The following is a 22,568-nucleotide window of genomic DNA, read 5'->3' as shown; positions in this document are numbered from 1 at the left end:
AGCACAGTGTTAAGGATCCAGCATCGCTGCAGCTATGCCATATGCTGCAGCTGTGGTTCAGATTCAATCACTGGCATGGGAACTTCCCTGTGCCACTGGCGTGGCTGTGAAAAAAAAAATCCCCATCTAGTAGAATGTCTATAACAAAGAAAAGAGACAATGTCAAGCGTTGGTAAGGGTATGGAGAAGCTGGAGCCTTCATATGCTACTGGTGGGAATGTAAAATGATGCAGCCACTTTGGAAAAATTTGGCTGTTCCTCAAAATGTTAAACATAGACTTACCACAGGACTCAGCAATTGCACAACTAGATATTTACCAAGATAAATGAACACATGTTTTCATAAAACCTTATACACAAATGTTCATAGCAGTATTATTCGCAGTAGCCAAAAAGTGAAAACAATCCCAATATCCATTAACTGGAGAATGGGTCAACAAAAATGGTATGTCCATAAAATGGAATTATATTCAGCCATAGAAAGAAATTAACTACTACTGATAGATGCTACAACATGGATGAACCACAATACCATTATGCTAAAAGAGAGAGGCCAGAAGCAAAAGACAACATACTGTATGATTACATTTATATAAAATGTCCAGAAAAGGCAAGTCTATAGAGACAGAAAGAACATTAGTGGTTGCCTGGGGCCAGAGATGGTTAACAGGGATTGACTGCAAATGGGATTGACAGGAGGAATCTCTTTGGGATGATGGAAATGTTCAAAATCTGGATTGTGGTGATGGTGGCACAACTTTGTAAATTTACTAAAAAAATTGTTGAACTGTGTATGTACTTAAAAAGGGTGGATTTTTTATTTTATTGAAATATAGTATATATATTATTTTACATATTCTTTTCTATTATAGTTTATCACAGAATATTAAATATAGTACACTGTTAATACAATAGGAACTTGCTGTTTATACACTGTATTTCAAGGTAAATATATTCAGGTAAAATGGCGACATTAAAGGAGTTTCCATTGTGGCTCAGCGGTTAACGAACTGGACTAGGAACCACGAGGAAGCGGGTTTGATCCCCGGCCCTGCTCAGTGGGTTAAGGATCCAGTGTTGCCGTGAGCTGCAGTGTTTTAAGTTACAGACTCTGCTTGGATCTGGCATTACTGTGGCTGTTGGCTATGGCTGGCAGCTGCAGCTCTGATGCGACCCTAGCTGTGGGTGTGGCCCTAAAAAGACCAAAAAAAAAAAAAAAAAGCCCACGTTCAAGGTAAATACATTCAGCTAAAATAGTGACATTCACTACATTTTTTTTGTTTGTTTTGTTTTGTTTTGTCTTCTCTTGGGCCACTCCAGCGGCATATGGAGATTCCCAGGCTGGGGGTCTAATCAGAGCTGTAGCCACCGGCCTACGCCAGAGCCACAGCAACCCGGGATCCAAGCCATGTCTGCAACCTACACCATAGCTCACGGCAACGCCGGATCGTCAACCCACTGAGCAAGGCCAGGGCAACCTCATGGTTCCTAGTCGAATTCGCTAACCACTGCGCCACGACAGGAACTCCGTCACTGCATCTTTTATTGATGGCGGATGTTTAGCAACTTACAGTACCTGTCTCTTTAGGCTTGCAGCATTCTACACTCTAGTCTCCCAACCCAGTTCCCTATGTTCTCCTGGATGGCTCCCTATCCTTGGCACGCCCCAGGGCCCAGGCCTTGCACCTTATTTCTTCCCTGTTGCCTTCAAACCTGCTCCCTCTTCCAATCTCAGGATATGTCACTGTGTCCACTGTAGCCTCCATTCCGCTCCACTGTTAGAACAATCCGTCTCCTTACCCATCTCCCTGCTTCCATACTTGTCTAATTCTTTTTTGAACAGCCCATTTTAATGTTTGTGTGTTACCTTTTCAATGCTTTTCTCCCTCTTCAGTTTTATTGAGATGTAACTGACATATAGCATTAAATAAGTTTTAGTTGTACAGCATAATGACTTGACTTACATATACTGGAAACAATCATCACAATAAGTCTAGTTAACATCCACCATCTCATACGGATACAAGGGGAACAAAAAGAAAAAATGATTTTTTTCCTTGTGATGAAAAGTTTTAGGGTCTACTTTTTTTTTTTTTTTTTTTTTTTTCCTGGCTGTGCCCATGGCATACAGAAGTTCTTGGACCAGGGATCGAAACTGCGCCACAGCTGTAACCAGAGCCACAGCGGTGACAACGTCAGATTCTTAACCCTCTGAGACACAAGAGAACTCCAGGATCTACTCTTTAAGCAACTTGCAAATATGCCACACATCAGCGTTAATCAGTGTATAGTCGTCATGTTCTATATTACATTATGTCTAAATTTATTTTTCACACAGCAACCTGAGTATTAATCATGTTACTCCTCAAAATTTTCCAATGGTTCCCAACTTCTCAAAGGCCAAAGACTTTACAATGGCCTATGAAACTTTACACAGTCTGGTCCCTCACCTCCTTCAAGTCAAGGCTAAAATGACTACCTGATCATCCCACTGAAAATTGGAAGACCTCTCTCCCTTGACACTCTTTAATCCACATTGGATAATCTCTTTATCCAAAGCACTGGTCACATTCTAAGAGACCATATAAGTTGCTTATTTATTTTGTCTTTTTTTTTTTTTTTTTTTTTAGGGCCGCACCCGTGGCATATGGAGGTTCCCAGGCTAGGGGTCCAATAGGAGCTACAGCTGCTGGCCTACACCACAGCCACAGCAATGTGGGATCTGAGGCAGGTCTGCCACTTACACCAGAGCTCATGGCAACACCGGATCCTTAGCCCACTGAGCGAAGCTAGGGATCGAACCTGAAACCTCATGGTCCTAGTCAGACTCATTTCTGCTGCACCATGACAGAAACTCCATAATTTGCTTGTTTATTTCCTGACTTATGTAGTCTATATGAAAGCAAAGGTGGGGAGTTCCTGTAGGGTGCAGCAGAAACAAATCTGACTAGCATCCATGAGGAGGCAAGTTTGATCCCTGGCCTCGCTCAGCGGGTTGAGGATCCAGCGTTGCCCTGAACTGTGGTGTAGGTTGCAGGCATGGCTGGGATCTGGCGTTGCTGTGGCTGTGATGTAGGCCAGCAGCTACAGCTCCAATTCGACCCCTAGCCTGGGAACCTCCATATGCCACGGGTGCGGCCCTAAAAAGACAAAAAAATAAAAAAAGGCAAAGGTGGGATGGACTGAGAGTTTGGGGTTAGTAGATGCAAAGTATTACATTTAGAATGGATAAGCAATGAGGTCCTACTGTATAGCACAGGAAACTCTATCCAATCTCTTGGGATAGACCATGATGGAAAAGAATATAAGAAAGGGAATCACTAGTCATCGGTCACTTGGAATGGCTCTTCTTAGCATCTCCCCTATTACCTCTGGCCTTCTGGTCTGTCACCACCTCTCCACATTTCTCCAACTCTCTCTTTGTACTTCCTGACTCACAAACTTAATTCCCCCTCCACCTTCCTAGCAAAGCAAAAACCTAAAGCTACCACAAAGAAACTTCAATCTCTTTAAACAAGTCTTGGCTTCTAAGAGTTCCTGTTATGGTGCAGGAAAAACAAATCCGACTAGGAACCATGAGGTTTCGGGTTTGATCCTTGGCCTCACTCAGTGGGTTAAGGATCTGGCATTGCTGTGAGCTGTGGTGTAGGTCGCAGATTTGGCTTGGATCTGGCATGGCTGTGGCTGTGGCTGTGGCTGGCAGCTGTAACTCTGATTAGACTCCTAGCCTGGGAACTTCATATGCTGCGGTTGCGGCCATAAAAGGTAAAAAAAAAAAAAGTCTTGGCTTCTAGAGATCCTGACACAGGGCTGTTCTCTCAGGTCATCCCTAAGTCAGATCTGAGTATTCGGTGAGAACTCATTCTTAAGCACATCAATTGTTTCTCCCATGTTTTCTCTTCTCCAGTCTTACGAGCCCCCAAGTCCATCCCCTGGCCCCAGCTAGGAGAACATGAAATCCCTAAACATCCAAAAGGGATGTGGATGCAAAAAGGAGCAAAGGCCCTTCCAAGGGCACTTCCCCCATGAAACAGAGTGCGTCTGAAATATTTACATTTGTGTTATTTCACCAATGTGGGGAGCTACTCTAAGGAAAATGAAGTGGTCACTTATAGCTCTATGGTCAAGAGGACTCAACAGTCATTTTTCCAGGAACCAAATTTCACGTCCATCCTTAAAACCCTAGGAAACAATTCTCTGCCAGCAGTTGTTAGAGTAACTGCTTTGCACCTGTGGCCAGGCAACAAGGGTTCAAAAACATCCAGGAGTGGTTTGAGAGTCACCAACACATTGTGAGAGGTTTAGACAACACAGCGTGCTTTGTGAGCAAGCCTAAAAGGTGGGGATGTAATCTGGCAGGTCAGGCAAGGCTTCTTGAAGGCAGTGATTGCTAAGTTCAGTCCAAAGGGAAGAAGGAAAGGGGAAAAGGAAGAGTAAGGCATTCCTACAGGGCAGCGCATTCCAGTCCTGGAAGAGGCAGCGAAGCACCTTTATTTAGAGAACCACTGAAAATTTAGTAGGGTTTCAGTAGGACACGAAGGAGAGAGGGAAAAGAAGCAAAAAATCAGGAAGGCTGGCAGTCAGGGCTTCTCCCCTCCTGTGTTGCCTCTTAGCCCATGCTCTTTCCACTGTATTATTTTATTATACTTATTACATATTAAATGATCTTCACACTTGCATTTTTTTACTCCTGCTTATTAATTCCATAAATTGTTCACTTATAGTCTACTATACTAATTTACTTTTTCATACCATAAATAGTTATGTTTGCCTACTATGTGCCAAGTCCTGTCCTAAGCACCGTGGATCTATCAGTGACCAAAACATATAAAGACCTTTGGCTTTTTAAAAAATTTCTATGTAAGTAAAGTTGATTTACAATGTTGTAAGCATTAACCAGGAATCCTCCAACATTTATGAAGACATTGATTTCCTACTAGCCATGCAACATAAAGGCTCAAGTTATTCAATTTGGCTGTTAAAACAACAAACTTTAGGGAGTCTCCTGGGAGTTCACTGGATTAAGGATCCTGCATGGTCACTCCTGTGGCTTGGGTTCCATCCCTGGCCCAAGAACTTTCACATGCCGTGGGCATGGCCAGAGAAAAAAAAACACACTTTAAAAGCTAGAAAATTTGGGGACCCTCAGGTTGTATTTTGAAGGCTCCATCTGGAATAGGGACCAGGAAACAATGCTGAGGATGACAGCCACCATCTTGTTGGAATGTGTCAGTGTACAGGTCTTGGTGTGAACACACAGAAGAAGTATGTACTGATTTGGGGGGTACTGGTGGACAGTGAGGGATTGAGATGGACTGGACCCTACAAGACGCTTTTAAAAACCCTGAAGCGCTATAGAGCGCTTGGCTAAAGTTTTCAAGAGGAAAGAAAATGCACAAGCAGCTATATTAGTTTGCTGAGGGTATAACTCTTTGATTGCCTGAGACTGCGGTGGAGGCGAGTTACATGAAAAATGATTACCAAAATAATTACCAGACTCTGAATTTCTGAAAAGTCTTAACTTATTTAAAAAAAGGTGGGGGGAGGGCATACAGTATCCTAAATGCTCAGAACCCCTGGGTAGGAACTTCCTTCCAACTCCACGACCAATCCCAGCCCCAAGCCTCTAGCTGCTTCCGGACTTCTCCACTGCTAAACATCGGGTTTGAGGACTGTATTCTCAAACACTTAGGCGAGGAAAAGACAGCTTCCCTTTGCCCCATGGGGCTCTATCAATGTGAAGGGATGCCCTCAAGGCATTTAGGAACTCCCATTACTTTCCAGTAATTGGTGGGAAAAGTAACTGAAGACAAGAATTACCAGGAGGAGTTAGTTTATTTAAATGATGTGGGTTTTTTTGGTCACGGAGAAGCAGAATGCTTTTTACTGCACTAGACCCTCCTATAAAACACTCATTTCTTTAAAATTTATTTATTTATTTTTGTCTTTTGTCTTTTTAGGGCCACACCCGCGGCATATGGAGGTTCCCAGGCTAGGAGTCTAACTGGAGCTACAGCTGCCGGCCTATGCCACAGCCACAGCAACGCCAGATCCAAGCCGCGTCTTCGACCTACACCAAAACTCTCGGCTACACCGGATCCCCAACCCATTGAGCGAGGCCAGGGATCGAACCAAAACCTCATGGTTCCTAGTCGGATTCGTTTCCACTGCGCTCCGACAAGAACTACTAAAATTTGTTTTTTAACCCATTAAAAAAAAAAAACTGATAGTGAAGAAGGCATCAGTGATTAAAGATGACTTTTTTTCGCGGGGGGCGAGGAGCGGTTGCTCTACATAGTAAATACACAGATTGGTGGAAAGACACAGCCCAGTTTCAGAAACCGAATACATACATACATACACACACACACACAATTTTGGAGTTAATGAAATGTCATGTATGAGACCATGCAGTCATAATAAGGCATGTGCTGATCACAGTGGCTCATGACATCACTCACTGTAGATATATATACACCTGCTACTCAAAACACAGACACATTTCAGTTCCCACTTGAAAAAGGAACTGAAGTCTCTCTCTGGACGGGTCAGTGCCACACATAACGCAAAGTTCAAAATGTATATCTGTTTGCTAACATACAAAAATAAAAATCCAGTGCTTTAAGATGATGTTCAAGAATAATATATGAAAACTCAGATGTTCAAAGTTGAATGTGTATATATATATTATATATATATATATATATATATTTTTTTTTTTTTTTGTCTTTTTAGGGCCGTGCCTGGGGCATACGGCAGTTCCCAGGCTAGAGGTCCAATTGGAGCTGTAGCCGCAGATGCCACAGCCACAGCAATGCTAGACCCCAGCTGCATCTGCAACCTACACCACAGCTCGGGGAAACGCTAGATCTTTAAGCCACGGAGCAAGGCTAGGGATGGAAACCTTGTCCTCATGAGTGCTAGTCAGGTTCGTTAACCGCTGAACCAGGACGGGAACTCCGAATGCATACCGTTTTAGTTATTTTAAGGCTTAGTTTTTTAAAGCTTGTTTTATAGTTTAAACCAGCAATTTCCCCATTTTCAGAAGATTAAAGTGATTTTCTATTTTTTTTTCTTCACACGAAGTAGTGTATTTCAGCAAAACAGTACCACCGTGTGCTTTTTTGGCCTCTTGGGAAACGTGACATATTCAAGATTGCTAGAAAGAGATAATGATCGCTGTCAGCCACACATCTCTGTAAGTTCTTTGGGATATAGGTCTAGAGAGAAAATGGCGGCAGGGAGTGGGGGCAGGAGAAATTTCTCAGTTTAGGATCAGAAATGGGCAACGGATGATTTAAGGTTAGCAGGAGAACCATTGGCTTCCAAATGTGTTTTTCTGTCATCTACACTTTTCCTACAGAGATTTCACAACGACACATTTACAAAACAGTCCTGTGATGTAGTTTTAAATTCTTAAATCAAGAAAACGCGGTATGTAAAAGGCACTAGCTACGATTCTAGAATCGATTTGTTAAAAATAAAAAACTAAAAAACCACTGCCTTCTGAATGTTCGTTCTTGCCATCTGATTTTGACACAAATAGAAACAGAACAGCGTTTTCAGATCCGGCATTTCTGTGTGGTGCAGACAAGCCGTTTTCTATGAATTTTCTCACCTCTGGGAAATGTATTTCTGAAACGCGTAATTGTTCTGCAACTAGCCAAGTGGAACCCTATGACGCAACAATCCCCTGCAAGTTGCCTTAATAAATGATGTCATTTGGCGCAGATGCAGTCACGTTTACAACACAGGTAGATACGCCAAAGCCCCCTCCACGTCGTCCCTGTTCCGCCACCCCCACCGTGTGGAAGACGCAAAAAGACATTTTCCGGGTTTCTTAACCCTCAACTTGTCTAGGGTGGGCACACCGCAGTGGCTCGAGCCCACCGCTCGCGTAAGCGAAGAAGGACCGCTGCGCGGGGACTAGCACTGCCGAGTTTCCAGCCCCGACGGCGAAGCCGCGGGGGAAACCGCGTCTGGCCGAGCCCGCGTCCGCAACGCCGCGCCGCCTTCCCCTCGGTGAGGCCCGCCGGCATAGCCGGCAGAACGTGGGGCCCCGTGGGCGTGGGACAGCCCTGCCCCCACCTCACTCCCACACCCGCTCCCGCTCCCGCGGCGCCGGAAGTGACGCGCGTTGGCTGAAAGATGGCGGCATTGGCGCTCGACCAGGGGGAAGGTAAACACCCTCTGGGCCGCGGCCCTCGCGGGCCCCCTCGAGGCGCCAGTGGGGGCCCAGGGCGCCTCACGGGCCCGCGCTCCAACTCTCGCATTCCCACCCTTCGACCTCCCTACCCGCGTGGCAGCCTTCCGCGTTGCGACGACGGCGCATGGAGCCCCCTGCCGACGGGCCCCGCCTCACTGGGCGGGCCCCGGGCGGCTCCCGCGGCCCACAGGGGGCGCGCGGCCCGGAGCGGCCCCTGGCTCGTGGCCCCGCTCGCTCCGCCCCTTTCCCGCCCCTTTCCCGCCCCTTTCCCGCCTTCTTCCACCCCCGGCGTGGGTGATCCTGAGGCTCCGCGCGCTTCGGGGCAGAAGCCCGGAGACGCCGTCGTTGACGCCGCTACCGCCGGCGCTTCTGCCGCTGCCCGCCGGCGCTTCTGCCGCTGCCCGCGGCCCCCCAGCCCCTCTTTCCACCCGAGGCGCCGAATCGGCCCTCCTGCCGAACCCCGCAGGGCGCTGCGAGGCTCCTGGCGTTGCCAAGGCCGGGCCCGGCCCCGACGCCGCGCCGCCTCGCGCCGAGCCCGACTGTCTTGACTAGCGTCTCAGCGCTGTCTTCTTTCCCAGGACTGGTTTCGTGGGGGCCGCAGGCGCGCAGACTCGCCCCCCGCCGGAGCGCCCCGGCCCGGCCCGGGAGCGGCCCCTTGTAGACGTTCGAGAAGCCTGCCGAGTGCCGTCCCGGCGCCCGACCGCCCATCGCCCGGCCAGCCGGCCCGCTTCTTCCTGATGCAGACTGCCGTCCACTAGAGGTTGGACAGACCCCCGAGGTGCGTAGCCGCCCCTGGCCCTCCGGCCTCCGGGAGCCCGGGCTTCGTCCGCGGCCCCGCGCTAGGCACGGATTCGGTAGCCCTTTCTGCACCGACCTCAGTCATACATTTGGTAAACGCCGGGATCTAATTTATCTTTGAGTTTACTTAAAATTGTTTGAAATTTAATTTTTTTCCAGGCCAAAAAAAAAAAAAGGGAAGAAGCATAATTCAGCCATTTTTTGCAGCACACAGCTGCAGGTACCATGATTATTTTCTCCCTAACCCATTCTTTCCCTTTAAAAATTCTGTTTATGCCTGAAATAGAACTATGCGAAATGCGAGGCAGAAAACGCGGAATCAGAAGGTCTGGGTTCGACTGGGTGACTCTCAGAAAATCGCTTACCGAACCTCGGTTTCCTATCTATGAAATGTAGTCAGTAATAGCCACATCACAGGATAGTGAGGACTGTATGAGGTCATATATGTGAAAATAATCTATAGCTGTAAAGTGTTGTAAAAATGCAAGGCGATTTTTAAAGTAACCTTCGCCAGAGCGGTTAATGTTGTAGTGGCTAACTGTTGCTGCCTCTTTATTTCTATATTATAAGTATAAGCAGTAAGTACGGAATAGCGAAGCAGTGCTGTGACTCGACTAGATATATAATAGTCACGTTGCCTGGCCTTCTTCCTACGAAATGCTAACTGCTTATTTAAATAACGGTATTCTTTAATTCAAATGTAACGTTACTGTGGTGCTTTGCTTTTCATTTTTCTAGGCCGCTTATGCCCTTTTCCTTACTCGGAATATTAAACACCTTACGTTGGCTTAGTCTTAATATTTTTTGAATTTACATTTTCTTTTGTTAATCTGATTAAATTGTAATCTAGAAAATGCTTTTAAAATGTATACTCTAATTTTAAAGCCTATTTTTCTTTCTTTTTGAAATAGAAATAGAGTTGATTTACAATGTGTTAGTTTCAGGTGTACAGCACACTGATTCAGTTATACATATAATATTAATGCTTATTTTTCGTATCTAGGGAACAAGATGCCTGAATAGCTACTAATTTGAAAATTGTTTTTGGAGAGCTTATAAATGCATTCAGTTTTCTTTAAATCTTAATAGACCTAGAAATGTGTAGAAAATTTCAACTTTTTGACACTTAATGCAATATTTATGTAATTTAATTCCCTTTTATAATCAACGCAACAATTAGATGCTTAGAACCAGTTTTTCAGTGGTAAAGGATGTTAATTTGCACTTTGTATTGCCGACTTACTTGAGGGGGCATAATAGGATATATAAACCATAAATATTTGTGGTTTGAAAATCGGATTTATTTGTCAGAATTTATAATATATACATGTAACAGATCAATGTGGAATTATTCTTATTTGGCACATCAGAAATGTTGTATAGTTTGGCTTTTAAAGATTATCCACAAAAAGTGAAAGAGAAGCTTTTTTAAAAGTATATTGTTATTTTTAGCTAACAAATGGTTTTCTGAGTTTGTTCCTGAGATGTTTTATTAAATTTATAATCTAATACTGGTTGTCTTTCAGAATATGCTTTTGCATTTTGTAAAAAGACAGAATAATATAAGGCAGGCAAGATTAAATTAGTAAAAGGAAGAGCCTACTTTAATGTGCTAGCTTTTATACATTGGACTTATCGCTTGTCCTGAAGATAAAATTTTGGCAAATTAGTGCTTTATTGGGAATTTCAGGGTTTGGCCTTCTCTCTGCCTTGATTTGGGTTACTTGGGGCTAAAATCTTGGAACCAGGGCTGGCATGCCTTCCTGGGTGTTCATAAGGGCCCCAAACTTGTTTTAATATTCTGCGCGTAAAACTGGCATTATACAATATAAAGGTGAACAGTAAAATTCATGATAATTTAAATTTTTAATTTTTCTTTACTTAGAATGCATTAAATAACATTAAAAAATAATCACAAGTTGAGAGATACGTCAGAAGAAAGGCGACGTATCTTTTAGTATATTTTAGTACCTTTAATGACACTTTTTTCCCTGCTTTTGAACAAGGGGCCCCACATTTTCATTTTTGCCTTGGGCCCCGAAAATTATGTAGCTGGCCTATTGTCAAACTTGCCCTTTCCCATTGTAGAAATTTTGGGAGTAAATAATATTAACTGTGAGGAGAATAAATATGTAGCTTTTGAGGGGTTGGATTAATTTGTTAGCATTTATTTCCACTGAATTGGAATGCTGTAGCTGGTGTGAGGTTTTTTATTGAAGAGAAATGAAAGGCAGTTATTGGTGAAGCATTGCAGAATAGTGGTTAGAATCAAGGCTCCAAAGTCAGGCTGACCCCAATGCTACCACTTACTAAGAATCATAGTCTTGGGCAAGTTACTTAACCTCTGTGAGTTTTGAGTTTTCTCATCTCTAAATCAGGGATAGTTAGGGTTGTGAGGGTTTTAAATTTATCTATTCATCCCACAAATGTATACTAAACACTTATGTGCCAAGCACCATTCCTAGAAAGATTCTGGGGACACAACAGTCAACGAACCAAAAAAAAAAAAAAGTAAACTAAATAAAGAAAATAGTCTATATTTCCATTTAATATAATATGGAGAGAAATAAAGCAGAAAAGGGGGGAGTTTTAGATTTTAAAGAAAGGGTTCAGGGGAAGTTGAAGGAAAGACATGAAGGGAGCCGTGTATATTGGAATTAGTGGTCCAGGCAAAGGGAATGGCAAATACAAGGGCCTTAAGGTGGGTGTGTGGCTGTTTTTCAATAATCATCGAAGAGGCCAGTATATCTGGGAAAGGGTGAACAAGGGGGAGAAATTAGGAGATAATTATTATAGCCATTTTAGGAATCATTGGAGGAACTCATAGTTCATCTTTGCCATGGGTATATGTTGTACTGCTACTAGTCCGAAAGTGGAAGGCCTAATCAAATACAAATAGATAGAAGACTTATTCTTTGTCTCTGATAAGATCATTGAATTTAGTTAATGATTCTGCATCATTTAAAGATTTGCAGGGAATCTATATCATAACATCAAGACCTCCCAAAAGGTTTAGTTTAGTTGTACATGCAGAACTAAGATGTTAGCATAGTATTGATGATTTCATGTTAGGATATGACTTAGAAGATTTTTGGTTTTATTTCCCAATAGAGGCTTTTCCTAGAATTCTCACTGGATCCAGTCTCTAAAGGCTAGGGAAGCTGTTTTCCATGACATCACTCTTGGACTACTACTACTCGTAGTGAGGAATAAGCAGAGGAGCATTAAATTAAAAACCTTCTGATGAAAAAATAGCATTGAAACAATTTTTTTCCTTTTTCTAATAAGGTTTCTTGTATTATAGGATGACTAAATGCTAAACATAACTGAAAAGTGAAGTAATTTAGATAATAGGTGCCAACCAGGAGGCTGGAGGACTCAGCTTTCTTAAAAGCTTAGTTAAATGGTCATTTGCAAGTTGGTACTGAGTTATAAAAACATTTTGATGGAAAAGAAAGAATTTCCAGTACTAAACAAATTAAAGTTAACCTAGACAGCCTTTCCTCAAATATTAGATTGAGTTGTTTGTCAGTTTGAGTAGTGTATCTAAGGGTAAAATGACTGCTGATAAAGCTAATAAAGTTAATCTGTTTTCAAATTTTTCTTCCTTTTTAGATTGAGAATTTGGCTGCTTTGAGATTGTTGAATAAAAGACTTTTTACTTTATAAGTTACAGAAATTGAGAGAAATTTTATGACTCAGAAATTAGTTACATTTTTACCTATAGTAAACCTTGCATTTTCTTTTTAGTATGCAAGTATGGCGTTTTCTGCATAGGCATCAACATTGATTGGTAGACTAACAGTTTGAGGAAGATAGGTAGTATGAAATAATTTAAAGTTTTAATTGAAGATAAGTATATCAACCTCCGAACATCTAGCTTTTGTTCTGAATAAATGAGGGTTTTGTATGAATGCTCAAACAGCTGTGGGAGGAATGTGAAAGCATTAAATTATTGTTTATGGCATAAACATGGAGGTTAGTTAATTTTGAAACATCTTCTTAATTGCCTAGAATTTTGCCTTCCAATCAGAATGACGGCCTTTTGACTGAAAAGGAAGTATTTAATTTCTTTGCCTTTAATTTCCTGTCCAGTTTTACCCCCACCAGACTTTTCTTTACTGGTCACTAGAGAGTTTGAACTGTTAAAATTTCTGTGATATAAATAGCAGTAATAGTCTTTCACAGCAGAGGTAAGAAGAGGTTGTTTTGTATATGTGTGTTTTATCAGTGGTACTCCAACCTTTTGATCTCAGGATCTCATTATACTCTTAAAATTATTGGGATCTCAAGAGCTTTTGTTCATGTGGGTTGTGTCTATTTATATTGACCATATTAGAAATTAAAACTGGGACATTTAAAAAATGCTTACTTATAATTCATTCCAAAAACCCATTACATGTTAGTTTAAATAACATTTTTAACGAAAAATAGCTATTTCCCAAAACAACAAAAAACTGGTGAGAAGAGGTATTGTTTTACATTTTTGCAAATCTCTCTAAAGTCTGTCTTAATAAGACAATGGGCTTCTTATCGGCTTCTGCATTTAGTATCTTATGATATCACATGTAGTCTCTAGAAAACACTGAAAGAATGAACGTAAAAAAGACAAATCACTTTTTAAATCATTATTATGAAAATCATTTTGACCTTGTGAAGTCCTCTTAGGAGACGAGGGCCCCAGTTCTACCCGGACCACACTTTGAGAATTGCTATACTGATCATTCTCATGCATAGAAAATGTGAGGCTTTCTTTTTTCTTTAGTCAGTGCCAAGTTTATGGAACAGGACAAACTCCAGTATTTCTTTCCTAGTAGTATGAGTATGCCTTATCGTTTAGTTTAAATTGGCTCCCCTTTAGAAAAAAAACTACCATTTGAAATTCTGAAGGCTAAGTGTAAAATATAGAAGTGAAAAGGCCAAGAGTATATAGGTTTGTAAACCATGATTTCTCTTAATCTAATTATCTGTTTTGAAAAGTGAGGATACAAAATTTTTGTACATTGAGCATTTTGAATGTCAGTACATATCTTTTCTCAAAGCCCCTTAACAGAATTTTCCCCCAGCCCTCACTGATTTATAATTACTTGATTTTGTTTACATCTACAGTGATTAGTTCTTATAATTATTAATTTATTACTTAAATTGCTATAATTCTCCCATCTTAACAGATTTTGTGTATTTTTCTGTTCGTATTTTTACGCTTAGCCTTTTCTTTGTTTTTTACCTCTTTTCTTTGCTTTTTTGTATTTTTAGGGCTATACCCGCGGCATATGGAGGTTCCCAGGCTAGGGGTTGAATCAGAGCTGTAGCCACTGGCCTACACCACAGCCACAGCTACGCCAGATCTGAGCCTCATCTGCAACCTACACCACAGCTCAGGGCAGTGCTGGATTCTTAACCCACTGAGCAAGGCCAGGGGATCGAACCTGCATCCTCATGGATGCTAGTCAGATTTGTTTCTGCTGAGCCACAATGGGAACTCCTATTACCTTTTTTATTTTATTTGCTTATATGTGTTTTTGTGCTATTTTTATTTTATTCTATTTTCATCTAAGCCTCACTTTTTTTTTCTTTTCTTTATTGCTTCCAGGGTATGGATTGTGAACAAGTTGGTTTTGTTTCACATGTTCATTTGTAAGTGTGGTGTTCGATACCTTAAACATTGATGTGATAGATCTGTGCTGTCCAATAGAATATAATGCAAGCCACATATGCAATTTAAAATTTTCTCATAATCACAGTTTTACAAAGTAAAAAACAGGTGAGATTAATTTTGATGTTTTATTTAACTCAGTATATCCAAAATATTATTTCAACATGTAATCAGTATTAAAATTTTATATAATGAGATATTTTACCTTATTTGTACTAAGTCTTCACAATCTGGTGTTCATTTTATACTTAAAGCACTTCTCTGGTCTAGCCACATTTCAGGTATTCAAAAGCCCCATTAGTAGTGGCTTTCATATTGAACAGCACAGATACAAAGAGTCACTGGCTACTCTTGTTATGTCAGAAAAGCCTAAGGAGCCCCCAGACCTAGAAAATTATACCCGTGTGATGAGGAAAAATGGAAAACAATGCCATTGGAAATGGGGCCCAGTGTTTAGACTACCAGTACATCTCCTGATCTCCTATAAACTTGCTTTATGATTAACCTTAGGGAGGTGCGGTGTCTGTTGGGAATTTGAAGGGTGTTAAGTTCCTATAGTTTTTTGGGTGATGGAGCATTAGGTAAGAGTTGAACAGGGAAGGCAGCATTGATTGACCTCCAGTGGGCTGGACATTTAACTTGTGTTGATTTATTTTATCATCACAAGCCCAACTCAATAATAATGGATGATGATTATTCCTAATATATGGATGGGAACTGAGGTCAGGAAGTTAACTAAATTTCTCTAGGTCACACTAATGGTAAGTAAATCAGATTCTAGTCTTAACTCTATTTTTAACTAGTTGTATGACCTTGAAGAAAAATTTCACCTGTGGGCATTAGCATCTTCATCAATCAAGCTGAGCTGGCCTCGGTCCCGAGAGACTTTCCTGAGAAGATGGGCTAGGATTCGAGGTGCTGTTGCTAAGGAGAAGGATTTCTCCAGAATTAACAGGATTGTCAAAGGGTCAGGTTTATTTTATTGGTTCCAATAGCACTAAATGAAGGGGCATAATAGTAAGCCCTAATGTTATGGTTCACTTAAGGGCCATATGCCATTCTAAATCTTTACATGTCTTAACTTGTTTAATCCTCACAGCAGACCATGAGGTAGGTTCTATTAATATCAGTATCCCCCTTTTTACAGATGAGGACATTAAAGCACAGAGAAGCTAAGTAGCTTGCCCAAGGTCACAGAGCTAATAAGAACCAGGATTCAAATGTAGGCGTCTGACTCCAGACTGGTACTCTTACCTCGCTAACCATTTAGAGGCTATATCATGTTGGTTGGTTAATCACAGTTGTTTTCTACTTATATACATGTTTCCCATAAAAGTATAAAATACTGCTGCTGCTCTAAAGCTGTTAGTCTTATTGACAGATGTGCCAAGCTTTTTCAAGGAGAAGAAAATTACTGCAGGAGTTCCCGTCATGGCTCAGTGGTTAATGAACCTGACTAGTATCCATGAGGATGTGGGTTTGATCCCTGGCCTTGCTCAGTGGGTTAAGGATCCGGTGTTTCCGTGAACTGTGGTGTAGGTCGCAGACATGGCTCAGATCACGAGTTGCTGTGGCTGTGGTGTAGGCCAGCATCTATAGCTCTGATTTGACCGCTAGCCTGGGAACCTCCATGTGCCACAGCTGCGGCCCTAAAAAGACAAAGACAAAAAATCACTGCAAATTTCCCAGCTATCACAGATTAGTTTTAGAAGTAATTTAGATCAGATGAACTTCAGTATTGCATTGCTAAGATTTAAAAAATAGCTTTAATTTGTTTACTTTGTATATCTTTTATAAAGATAGCACTTATAGTGCTTTACACATCTGTAAAATCATATAAAAAGTAGAAAAAATGAGTTTTATGATTAAAAATTTTTAGAGATCATCGTGTTGAATGCTTTTATTTTACAGATGCATAAATAAGACCAAAAAAAGTAATTCACTCAAAGTATAGCTATTTCTGTTCTAAAACTGTGTTAGTTAGGGACCTTGGTTATATGTAGGAAAACCCCACCTAAGGGAGTAAAAAGAGGGAATTTATTCTGAGCATGTAAGGATTCTCTCAGAACCCAAGGGCAGGAGTAGAGCTGGACCTAGGAACTAGAAAAATGAAGGCTTCAGGGAGCACGCCCTGTCCTCTCCTCTTGGCTTTCCTCTTTTATCTCAGTTGACTGGCTTTCTCTGATCCTCAGCCTGTGTGGCAGGCAGAAGTTGGTGCCACAGCTGCTCTTTGACATGTTCTAGTTCCAGTCATACATAGTCAGTGCATCCCTCTCTCCCTCCGTCTCCCTCCCCCCCCCCACCTCTTTCTTCCTCTCTCTCTCTCTCTTTCTCTCGGTTGCTTCTGTAGCATGTGGAAATTCCTGGGCCAGGGATCAAACCTGTGCTGCAGTAGTGACAACACCGAATCCTCAATCCCCAGGCCACCAGGAAATTCCCTTTTTCTCTTTCTCTCCTTTCTAAAAAGTTCTTGTTCATTTTGATTGATATTTCTCACCCCAGTCTGATCATATGTGACTGGGGACAGAATCACAGGGTAGAAGCCTGTCTGCTAGGAATCCCCCTTGGTGGGCTGGGTGCCCAGAGGGAAGTGGGTGCTGTCCTTACTATGTATCTTTAGGGTCTTTTGCCTCACATCTTACCAATCCTCCTCCTTTTTTTTCCCCTCCTGGCTTCTTAGCCCTATGATATTTCCATCATGCTAAATAGCTGGAACCTAGATTACTTTTTTGGAGAAAGTATAGTATCTCCTTTAAAAAGTTTCCTTTAGATGGAACCTTTTTTTTTTTTTTTTGGAAAAGTGAATATTAGCTGTTTGAAGCCTTATCAGATAGTGATAACTGTTAGGTAGGGAGGTCCAGGGATTGAATCCAAGCCACAGCTGCGTCAACACTGAATCCTTAACACTGCTCCAGGCTGGGATCAAACCTGTGCCTCTGCAGCAGCCTGAGCTGTTGCAGTTGGATCCTTAGCCCATAGTGTCATAGCAGGAATGCCCCATATTTTTATTTTATAATTGTTTTGACCATGCCCACAGCAGGGATCAAACCCATGCCACAGCAGTAACAATGCTGGATCCTTAACTGCTAAGCCACCAGGGAACTCCTGGAGAGAGGGTTACTTTGACAAGAAGTGAAATAATATGTTTTTTTAGGCACTGTCAAAATAATAGATTAGTGAAACAAAGCAGTTCTCTCTCAAGTATATGAATGCTGATGCACAACCTTCTATTATTAAATCTACGTTAATGTGACCAGTAAAATCTTGATGAGCCAGAGTAATAGTTTGTTTCCATGATTGTGAGAAAGATAATGAAATATCAAAATTTTTCCTCCATTTTAATTTGTTGTGTTTTTTATTCTAATTATTTTGAAAATTGATAGTGTGATGTTGATAGCCCTCTACTAACCAGAATGTTTGATTATTCAGATATACTGTGTGATGTTCCTTTTGTTCCCAGTATGTATTTGTGTACATATGCCTTGTATCACTTGGGAAATTCTAAGCTCATTAATTTTGTCTTTAAACATAATTCAGGAAATAAGATCTGATAGCTTACTTTAATCTTGAATGTGTTATTAGTAAAGTAGTTCTGCCAAACGTAGATGTGTCTAAAATATCTTATATCTGTTTTCCAAATTGTAGACAGCCCTCTTGTGTTCTCCCTTTCCAAAATGAAAGTATATAGCTTTTGGGTTAATGGAGTGCTAATAAAAATTTTGATATTAATTTCATCTTGTGCATACTTTGCTGTCTTAGGTAAGTGAACATGTTATATGGTATAATCATTAAGACCTAGAGGTAAGTTAGGGACAAATGGGGAGAAAGAGGCACCTACAATGCCTCTTGATAAGAAAAATACAAAAGAAAGAATTGATTGGGAAGAGGGTAGAATTATGATGCTGTTCAGACATGATGATTTTGAGATGCCTGTGGGGCACCTAGAGATATCTAATAGGAGATATGCTATGTAAGTACTAGTGTAAGGATAGAGATTGGGACAGTGATGGTCAAGGCACTGGTAAAGGTAGGTTATCAGTAGAAACCATGGGTTTAGAGGAGATCATTGAGGGAAATACAGTGTTCAGATGAGAGAGAAAAGGTGCAAGAACAGAATCCTGGGGAACACCAGTGTTTAAGAGATAGCTTAAGAAAAATAAGCCCAGGAAGGAGAGTGAGAAATAAGTAGCCCAAGAATAGGAAGAGGATTAGGAAAATAATGTCATGAAGCTGAGAGAGTGGTGAGCCAAGGGAATAAGTTATGCTGCAGAAGGATCCTGAGAAATAGGGACTGGGATGTTACCTTTGGATTTGACAGTTAGAGGGTTTTTTAGATTTTTTTTTTTTAATGAGCATTTTGAAAGCAATAATAGGAGTTCCTGTTGTGGCTCAGCAGTGATGAACCTGGCTAGTATCCATGAGGATGTAGGTTTGATCCCTGGCCTTGCTCAGCGGGTTAAGGATCCGGCGTTCCCATGAGCTGTGGTGTGGCTAGGAGCTGGCGTGGCTGTGGGGTAGGCTGGCAGCTGCAGCTCCAGTTAGACCTATAGCCTGGAAACTACCATGTGCCACAAAATAAATAAATAAAAGCAATAATATACTTTCATTGAAGATAGATTAGAAAACACAGATCAGCAAACAAACAAACAAAAAAAAACCTGCCTGCTCTTCCACCATCCCTAGATAACCATTTTTAACATTTGGTGTATTACCCTTTCAGACTCTTTTCTTGTTTATTAACAAAGTTTTTCCGTGTTTGGTTGGGTTTGTTTTTTTTGTTTTGTTTTGTTTTTTTTTTTGAGATAACCTCGGACTCGGATAACGACTGAATAAACGGGTTAATATGTCAAGAAGTTAAACTAGAGTATCAAACAAAGTAGGAAAATCTAGTGATAGCCTACTCACAAGAGTGGAGAGTATGCCTTTTAGTATGTCCATGGAAGCTGCCTTTTCACTCTTGGCAACTGCACATACCTCTATAAGATAAAGTCTGGCACGCAGAAGTGCTCTTCGTTTAGCAAGTAAAGGGGAAGGCACTGGTGATAGAGTGGTGAGAATGGCAATGATGGCCTCTCTAAAGAAGGAGGTAGAGCAGGTGCCAGCAGTGACGGGTGCCAGCTGCTTTGCTGGAGGGCTTCGGGACCATTCAAACACTCAGTCAGGGAAAGGAAAGAGCTTGGGAATTGGGGTCTGATACCAGAAGGTCTAAGCTAGAAAAGGATAGTGGTAAGGTTTGGAGATGATAAACCAAATAAAAAGAGAGGTCAAGCCAGAGAGTGGAAAGTTGACAGTTAAGATTTCGGATGTGGATCAGTTCTGAATTGTGGCAAGGCCCAGCAGGTTTGGGAATAGGTTTTAAAGTAGAATAAAGGGGGAGTTCCCTCATGGCTCAGCTGGTTGAAGATCCCACGTTGCCGCTGCTGTGGCTCTGGTTACAGCTGTGGTATGGGTTCGATCCCTGGCCTGCAGCCAAAAAAAAAAGAAAAACATAAAATGGAGTAAGGGGATGGTTGTAGGAGTTGAGGTGGTAAGGGAACTTTGCCTATCAAGTTTTTGGGTGAGTGATCTTATGTGAACATTGAAGAGGTGGAGAAAATTACTTTTAGCCAGGTACCAACATCATAAGTGAACATAGGATGAGAGAGAGAGAGAGATCAGGATATGAGTATGTGATAAGTAATAAGGAGCAACAGAAGATGGATTTTTATCTAAGAAAAAGGCCATATTTCAGAAAAAGGACGGTAGGAAGCTAAGAGAAGGCTTAGAACATAGATTATAATCTATAGAAGAGCAGTTTGTTCTAAGAAGAACATTGGAGAGGTATGTTTGTTTGCTTTTTAGGGCTGAACCCACGGCATATGGAAGTACCCAGGCTAGGGGTTGAATCAGAGCTGCAGTTGCTGTCCCACACCACAGCAACAGCAACAGCAACGTGGGATCTGAGCAGTGTCTGTGACCTACATACCACATCTCATGGCAATGCCGGATCCTTAACCCACTGAACAAGGCCAGGCATCAAACCCTCATCCTCATGGATACTAGTTGGATTTGTTTTGCTGAACCACAGTGAAAACTCCCTGTTTGTTCTTTTTTAAATCAGACTGCAGAGAAAACTTTGACTGTCAAGAGCCTATAGGGGAGTTTGTTTACACTAAAGCGAGGTTCCACAGGGCACAGTGGAAGGGTTGGGAGGGAATTCTTGGATGGAGGGATGGGTCAGTGGGGAGGATGCCCAGAGCTGTGTGAAGATGAGAGTTGAGAGGATGGATAGTTGAGCCGGGGTGGGGTGTTGAAAAGAAGAAAATTACTTTGCTTCATAAACAGTCTAATAGACTGAATTAGTTTATTCTGCTTAAGAGATCTATTATTATTATTATTTTTGTGCTTTAGGGCTGCACCTGTGGCATATGGAGGTTCCCAGGCTAGGGGTCAAATTGGAGCTATAGCTGCTGGCCTATGCCATAGCCACAGCAATTCAGGAATCTGAGCCGAGTCTGCAACCTACACCACAGCTCACAGCAATGCCGGATCCTTAACCCACCGAGCAAGGCCAGGGCTCGAACCTGCATCCTCATGGATACTAGTTAGATTCATTTCTGCTGAGCCACGACGGGAACTCCAAGAGATCTGTTATAATTCCGCTATTTTGGCCTAATTTCTCTGATATGCAAAAGTACGTTTTTCAGTTCCTTTAAAAATTACATATTTGTATTTTATTTATTTTTTATTTATTTTTTTGTGTGTGTCTTTTTTTTTTTTTTTTTTGCATTTCTAGGGCCGCTCCCATGGCATATGGAGGTTCCCAGGCTAGGGCTCTAATTGGAGCTGCAGCCGCTGGCCTACTCCAGAGCCACAGCAACTCTGGATCCAAGCTGTGTCTGTGACCTACACCACAGCTCGAGGCAACGCCGGATCCTTAACCCACCGAGCAAGGCCAAGGATCAAACCTGCAGCCTCATGGTTCCTAGTCAGATTCATTAACCACTGCACCACGACGGGAACTCCTGTATTTTAGATGTATAAGTAATATATGGTCATTGTTTATTTATTTATTTTTTGCTTTTTAGGGCTGCACACTCGGCATATGAAGTTCCCAGGCTAGGGGTCTAAATGGAGCTACAGCTGCCAGCCTATGCCATAGCCACAGCACTGCAGGCTCTGAACCACATCTGCAAACCTTAGCTCACAGCAACGCAAGATCCTTAACCCATTGAGCGAGGCCAGGGATCGAACCAGCAACTTCATGGTTCCTACTTGGAGTCGTTTCTGATGCCATGATGGGAACTCCTGGTCATTGTTTTTTAAAATAATGTTAATGAAGTAAGTAAATAGGGAAAAATAAACCTCAAAATTTCCTGAAATCCCACTACTCAGACATCATTTTGGTATATATTCCTCTAGACTTTTTCCTCATCTAAGTATATATGTGTGTATTTAAAAATATACTGAGTATGGTACAGTTGTCCACTTTTTTTTCACATAACCATACCTGATAAATATCCTTTGTCAAAGCAGGTAGATTGCTGCCATCATTTTTTGTTGTTACAGTAATCCATTATAAGACTGCGCCATATTTATTTCTGTCATTGGGCTTCTGAATAGTTTCCAGTTTTTTGTTATAAATAAGGCTAGAAAGAAAACTCTTGTGTGTACAAGTTGACAGATTTATCTGATTGTTTCCTTTGGGCACGTTTCTAGGAGTTTTCAAGGACAACAGTGTACTTTTTGGTTTAATTTCTTTTTTGTCTCTTTTTCTCATCATTTAGTATTTGGGAAATCTATTTTGGTTGATAATTTGGGGACATATTTAAATGTATTTGATAAACAATGTAAAGTCACTGGGATAGGCATATATTTGTAAATTAAGAATTTACCATTATTGTATAGATATTTAATAGATTTTTTTTT

The 22,568-nt window shown here is 41.5% G+C and overlaps 2 protein-coding genes across 3 annotated transcripts in view; one reads left to right on the top strand and one right to left on the bottom strand.

The window, feature by feature from the left end:
* The window catches only part of EIF2S3 (eukaryotic translation initiation factor 2 subunit gamma), a 32,918-nt gene extending 24,575 nt beyond the window's left edge, over positions 1-8,343 (bottom strand). The window contains exon 1 of the mRNA XM_047765917.1: positions 8,296-8,343. The gene's annotated coding sequence lies outside the window, so the exon portion shown is untranslated. The remainder of the gene's footprint in view (positions 1-8,295) is intronic.
* The window catches only part of KLHL15 (kelch like family member 15), a 37,611-nt gene continuing 23,180 nt past the window's right edge, over positions 8,138-22,568 (top strand). Inside the window, exons 1-2 of one of the 2 annotated variants that reach the window (XM_047765916.1) lie at positions 8,138-8,179; positions 8,785-8,984. The gene's annotated coding sequence lies outside the window, so the exon portion shown is untranslated. Of the gene's footprint in view, positions 8,180-8,511; positions 8,985-22,568 lie in introns of those variants that run through there. The other variant, XM_047765915.1, reaches the window with a different exon arrangement.

The sequence above is a fragment of the Phacochoerus africanus genome, chromosome X (assembly GCF_016906955.1).
Source record: "Phacochoerus africanus isolate WHEZ1 chromosome X, ROS_Pafr_v1, whole genome shotgun sequence".
In the NCBI taxonomy this organism is placed as follows: Eukaryota; Metazoa; Chordata; class Mammalia; order Artiodactyla; family Suidae; genus Phacochoerus; species Phacochoerus africanus.
The sequence above is the reverse complement of the archived record's forward strand: the minus strand, read 5'-3'. Positions and strand labels throughout refer to the sequence as shown.